This window comes from Myxocyprinus asiaticus, chromosome 28, assembly GCF_019703515.2.
Source record: "Myxocyprinus asiaticus isolate MX2 ecotype Aquarium Trade chromosome 28, UBuf_Myxa_2, whole genome shotgun sequence".
NCBI lineage: Eukaryota > Metazoa > Chordata > Actinopteri > Cypriniformes > Catostomidae > Myxocyprinus > Myxocyprinus asiaticus.
In genome coordinates, this window is record NC_059371.1 from 4,920,545 (window position 1) to 4,927,759 (window position 7,215).

Below are 7,215 nucleotides of genomic sequence, written 5' to 3' on the forward strand. Positions count from 1 at the left end.
AATAAGTGCCTCACTGTAACCCAGATTTAATAATTTTTTTTTAAAGGTGCAGTATGTAAGATTCAGAAACCCTTGTTATTAATGACACCTGTGGCCGTTAAGTGAACTGCAGCCAGCTACCTGTTGCTCGTGCTCTTGCACACACTCTATAGGGACGCGGTGAGGGAGCATCAGCCAATACAATGACGTAATGTACAAAGAGACAACGTGATTCACCGGCATCAAGCTGACAGGTGAGGTAGCATAATTACACAGTTATGATTGTTTTACTACAAACTTTGAGACTGTATATTATATTTGACTCTCCAGTGCTGGAACAGGGCTAAAACAATGTGTGGATATAGGTCTGGCTATGGGAGACTGTAGTTTGAAGTAATAATTTTTCTTTGCATGATACATTTACTGCATTTAGCCTATGTCAGAGTTAGCTAGCTAGCCAGCTTTATCAATAGCTGTTAGCTAAATTTGTACATTATAAATATGTTGACACAATTCAGTATTGATGTGATTCCATCACAACTGTCATTTTGATATATCGATGTGCTATTGTTTTATAATAATAGATTGTATATATTTTCTGTATAACCAAGTTATGTTACACTTATGAATGGGTCTTTTTGCATTATCATGAACATTGTCTCGCATTCATTTCATGTGTTATTGTAGTTTACCTTGCTGAATAATTACAGATTAACATTGACATTAACCTGACTTTTAATATAAAGAGAAGATCTTTTAAATTATTTGAAAGATACGAAGCAAAGTAGCTTGCAATTCGTGTACAAGACTCTCTCACAAACTTTACATGTTAATCTGGTCCCAAAATCTGATAAAATATTAAAGATTTGTGCAGCTCTCGTAAATCTAAGAGAAGAGCTTATTTTAAGCTAATAAATAACCAACATCTAATACATTTAACATTACACAACCACATGTCATGTGTATTACAGAAAGTCTAGTCGGTGTATTACAGAAAGTTCCTAACTTTGGAATCCTGTTATATCTGCTTGGTAACCATGGCAATTTCAGTTAGGATCTCATTTAGGAAAAAAAGATGTTACAAAATAACATTTCTGAAGTGCATTATCTTATCTTAACTGCAGGAAAAGCATATGACAGAAGCATCCTAACTAGCCAAAAATCTTAAAGTGTCCTAACTTTAGGATAACCCTACTGGCGTCCTAACTTAAAACCAGGCGGACGGCAGCGGCGAGGACTCCATGAACCTTCTCGGGTTTTGGCACTAATGTAACAGGGTTCGTAGCTCTTCAACAAAGAAGGAAGCGGGAGATGGCGAAATCCAGCCGAAAGACTTTTAATTCAACAAAACACAACATAAAATTGCTTGGGGCTGGAGACGCCAGTTAGAGAGAGAGAGAGAAATGCACGAAACTGTGTATGTGCGTCTTTGTTTGATTTGCATTTTATGTTATGTTTGAGTTCAGTTTGTTCTTAAAGTTTTATGTTGACTGTTCAGCGGGTACCTACCTCATCCTTGCCCATCTTTAGAACCTCGTTACATTGGTGCCGATACCTGGGAAGGAGGAGGAATGCACTGTCGTGGAGTCTTTGCTGCTGCCATCTGTCGGGAAGCAGAGGAGCCGCTGCCGTCCGCCAGGGGAGGAGCAGCTGTCGTCCGCCAGGGGGTGGAGGAGTGGCTGAGGACCAGGCGACAGTGTGTTCGGGGATCAGCAATCCACTTTTTCTCTCTCTCTCTCCTCTCTCTCTTGTTCTTTCTCTCCCACTCGCTCTTTATCTCTCCCCTCCCCTCATTCTACCCAGGAGGCGGGTTAGACCAGCCGGTAACGGAATGGCCAAAAGGGCAGCTCCTCCCATCCAGGAAGGGAGGGGGGGAGTAAGTCAGACCGGAGGTTTCCCCAGCCTGAATTGGGTGGCGGGGGTATGTGACGAGAGAGGAGAGAGAGAGAGAGAGAGAGAGAGAGAGACGCACGAAACTGTGTATGTGCGTCTTTGTTTGATTTGCATTTTATGTTATGTTTGAGTTCAGTTTGTTATTAAAGTTTTACATTGACTGTTCAGCTGGTTCCCACCTCCTCCTTGCCCATCTTAAGAACCTTGTTACAATACAATAGCATATTTATATACTTTGTTAATTACATTGTTTGCAACGGCAAGGCATTGAGCAATTTGAAAAGCTTGTGTAACGGTGGCCAGCTGGTACGTGATAGCTGTCTGGTATGTGTAAACCTCACTTCCCTGGCCTGAAGAGGTGCACTAGCGACTGAGGCTAGAGGCTGTAGCCTTTAGCCTCCTCGTTAGCGTGTCCACCTCCCAAGCCAGAGACGCTGGTTCGAATCCCGTTCAAAGCGGGTCGAGCAGGACCGGTTACACTTGGAGGCTTATTGATCTCTTCACAGGGATAAATTTGCCTGTGGTTTTTTTAAAGAATGTGGGAAATTACCTTGTGTCGTAAAAGTAGACAGAGAGCCGAGTCAAAGCCTGAACGTGTCACATCATAAGGCTTTGGGTCAAGTCAGGCCTAAGCCAAAAGGAATCAGAGATATCCCACACTGAACACAGCATAACACAAAGTTGTAGGAAGCGCAGTATGTTTAATGAGGCCTATTTTATATCCAAGCAGCTACACTGATGGAAGAAACCATAGTACTTCAGTTAGGCTATAGCATGATGCCAGAAAGCTGCATCTAACTACTAGCACAGCAGAGAGAGTCCCCAAACGGTGTACTACTAACCCAAGAAAACACCTGAATGAGCACTTGTACCCAACCTTCACTTGAAATACTGCAACTAATTATGGAAAAGAAAATGAGGGTAATTTCATTTAACACATGCAGAGCCGAGGGTATTCTATGGAGAGGAGAGGCCTGGTGGTGCACCCTAATCATCCTTGGTTGGGAGTCAGCCCAGATGAGATTCTTTATTAAACATAGCTCCTTGAGATCAAATGTCCCTTCAAGCATTTCTGAGTCAGCCACATGGTGACATCAAATGCTTGGATGATGGGCAGTATGTCATTCTTCCCAATGGAAAGGATGGAAACTCCCTCTAGGTGGGTAAAAATATATTTTCACAACAGTTATTAATAGCAGTTAATTGTACTTAAATACAGTAACACATTTATTGTAAAGTCATATTGATCAAAAGTTTGAGCAGAGTAACTTTATTTTCCTTCAAATCCAATTGACCATGATGTGTCTGGGCCTATACTGAGCTGCAAGCTGGTCATCTGGGGGCGTATTACAGAAACTTCCTATCTTAAGTTTTAAGTTAAGATCTGATCAATTAAGTTAGAATTTTTCACAAATTCATATTACAGAAGCAAATTCTAGCTTAACAGAAGGAACATCCATGTTTCACACAAAGCATCACGGGACATAGGAAAAAAGTGGATATTTCACCTGAGCAAATACCTTAGGTTTCTATTCAAACCTTTGGGCAGAAAGAATTGGAAATAACTTACAGATAGGCAAAGTTTTAGACATAAATTGAGAGACGATACAATAAAATAACCTATGGAACAGATTGAGAGACAACAATCTGTTACAGCAAAGAGAATAAACCAAATTATGCCTTCATAGGGCACTTTGAAGGGAAAACCTAATGATGGCCATGCTGGGTCATTATAAACAGAATCTTCAATAAAAATGTTATAACAACTTTCAGCCCTCCAAAACTCTCGCAGAAATAGGTAAAGTCTTTGAGGGGAACAAGGCATAGGGATGATCAATTCTGAATAGAACGCACCCATATGTTGTGTATATGTTACAAGCAGTGCTGGGTAGTGACATGTAATTGTGCTTTGCTGTATTTCTCAAAAGCATCGTAAGCCTAAGTAGATCGTAGAAACGTCTACGATCTACTAAGGCTTATGATGCTTTTGAGAAACGCAGCCCTGGGTAGTTACATGTAACGGATTTCATGCAATCTGGATTATGTTCCAAAAATCTAGTACTTGTAATTAGATTAAATGACATTTTAAAATACTCATAATTAGATAACAGTTACTTCTTTATGAATTACATAAGACTGCTGGAAGACTGCTCCTTAAGAAGGCTGTGTGCTCTGGAGGTTGCATTTGTTGGCCACATACGTCTTGTTTCAGAAAAGCAAGCAGGACACTCCAAATGCAGCCTTCGAACGTGACCTTTTTTTCACAGGAATTTGGGGTATGCGAGAGGTGCTTCCTCGACACTCACAACCCACAATGCTATGCTTCAATAGAAACGTACATAATTTCTCAAAAAATAAATAAATAAATAAATAAATTATTATGCCAATTTACCTGAAAATATGATGTTCAAATGCAATCAATGTTAATTTCCAAGTTGAAGTAGGACTTCACAAAGGCAGGAAGCAAAGAACTTTCCTTGTTATGCTCTAAGACTCACCTTGGCACCCAGCGTTCCCTTCGCCACAGGCAACAGGCTCTTGGAAGAGTAGGTGGAGAATGGTATCGGCTCCTATCATGATGGTGGGCATGCTTTTTCCTCTCTCCACAATCGCTGCCGCTTTGCACCCTGCTCAGGTTGTCCAGGAGACTCCGACAATGGAGGACCCTCCGCTTCCTCTCCTGGTGGTTCCAGCCTCTGTGGTCCCAGAGGTTTCTGGTTCAGTGCCCTGGACCTCGCCCTCCGAGTCCCCAGATGCCTTGACTTCGCCCTCTGAAGCCGCCTTTTCACTGCATCCGATAAACTACAGACAAGAGACCAGAAGTCATTAATTTCCAATGGAGAGTCACACCGGGGCTGCGTAGGGTTCCGACCTCCCTGTATGGGACATTTTCGGATCTGATTTGAGCTTTGACTGCATTGAAATATTTCAATTTGAGCGACCACACTGAATGTGACCGCCCAACCGGAAGTGATTCATGCAAAACTATCAGCGCCAAGTGAGAAACACTTTACGATAAGGTTATGTTCGTTAACATTAGTTAATGCATTAGGTATCATGAACAAACAATATATATTTTTTACAGCATTTATTAATCTTTGTTAATGTTAGTTAATAAGAATACAATTGTTCATTGTTAGTTCATGTTAGTTCATAGTGCATTATCTAATGTAAACAAATACAAATTTCGATTTTAAAATATATTATTATGTTTTAATGAACAATAATTAAGATTAATACATGCTGTAAAAGTATTGTTCATTGTTAGTTCATGTTAACTAATGTTATTAAATAATTTGGTTAAACTTTACAATAAGGTTTCATTTGTTAACATTAGTTAACAACATTAGTTAACTTGAACTAAAATGAACAATAAATATTAATCATTCATTAATCTTAGTTAATGTTATTTTCAACATATACTAATAATTTATTTGTTAACATTAGTTAATGCACCATAACATAAGCTAACAATGCACAATTGTATTTTTAATAACGAACATTAACAAAGATTAGTAAATTGTGGAACAAATATATTGTTAATTTTTAATTAAAGCATTAGGTGTCATGAATTAAAAAATTTTAACGAATGGTACCTTAATGTTACCGAAATATCAATGAATTTTGTCCCAAACTTTATCCTATACACTTGCTACTTCTGTATTTTGGACAATTCTGAATGTAGAAGTCAGAAATGATTGTTTATGTTTCAAATATATCACAAAAAGCTTTTGTAATTACAATAAATGTGTGATTAAATGTGTAGATGTGTCATATATTTCTGCACACGCAAAATCTTTATATTTAAAATCACATCTATGAATTTCTGCTACCTATTTGCTGAATTATGGTTGTTGTTGCTGTTAACAGGTTTGGGAGGGTTACTGTATGAAATGTAATCCACTACAGATTACAGAATACATGCTGTAAAATGTAATTTGTAATGTATTCCGTTAGATTACTCAAGGTCAGTAACGTATTCTAAATACTTTGGATTACTTCTTCAGCACTGGTAGATTTTTTCACTTGTTTTGACTATAAAAACTCTGCCAGTACAGTAAGACAAAATACACATGTTAAAAATATATTCTCTGAAAAACCTAAATATCTTATGCAGTGTTGTTTCTAAAACAAGATCAATCAAACTGATCTTGTCTTAAGGATTTTTAGATATTTGTACAGGAAAAAAATACAAAAAATATTATCAAGAATACGATTTTTGCCCTAATATCAAAGATCTTACTAGAAAAAAAGAAATTATGATCTAACATGAATTTTCTTGATAATAAAATATGATCGTGTCTGGTTATGCGCATGTAAAATGGCTAGAAATAGCATTTTAGCTTAGCGTAAAGCTGACAATTTACACAAGGTTTATTTCTATTTCTTCTGCTCCAAACTTACTTCAAACTTACTTCTCTGTCCGCTCATATGAATGTAACACATCATAAGAAAGTGTTTCACCGCTGTTCAAATGCACTTTGGATCACATCATTTATATGTATAAATGTTTTCCATCTGAAAGGACTAAATATTAAATGAAACAAATGACAATAAAATGCAAAGTAATCTCTTCAGTAATCTAAATACTTTTTGAATGTAACTGTATTCTAATTACCAATTATTTAAATTGTAACTGTAGTGGAATACAGTTACTTATATTTTGTATTTTAAATACGTAATCCCGTTACATATATTCTGTTACTTCCCAACCCTGGCTATAAATAAATATAATTAATCGTACAAGCTAGAGCTACTGTATGTGCAGGGAAGTTTTCTCTCCTGTCTTGATATTTTTGAGACTAACAAAAAAAATTTAAGTTTTGAACCAGTTAGACAGATCAGACTAAAATGTGACACTATATACACAAGAAAAGCAAGTTATCCGTCGCTGACAATCGGTAAAAAACATTTAGTAAAATCAATATTTAATCTGCGACTGGCATCGCATCGTCCGCCATGTTTTTTTCTCCAACTCTGAAACTGTGATTGGTCGAGAGGATCAGCAGCGGGGACTGTTTGGTAGTAGTCCACTGTGGAACACATGTTGTGTTCAGCCGAAGGGTGCATTGAGGGTGCAAAGGGGGTGCTCGCGAGCACCCTTCTGAGGTCAAATGTCAAATGGGCCTAATTAAGATTAATGCACACTATCTTTTTTTTCCCTGCTCTTTTGGACAAAACATACATATCAATTCAAATGTGTTTTTGTGTTTCATGGCCCGTTAAATGCCTTTATTCACCTTAATAGAATCAGAAAAATAATGAGTAAAAAACACACATGTAAAAATATACAACATATCAATTCTCATATTTTGATGTATAAGTTTTTAAAGCATTTAAGCA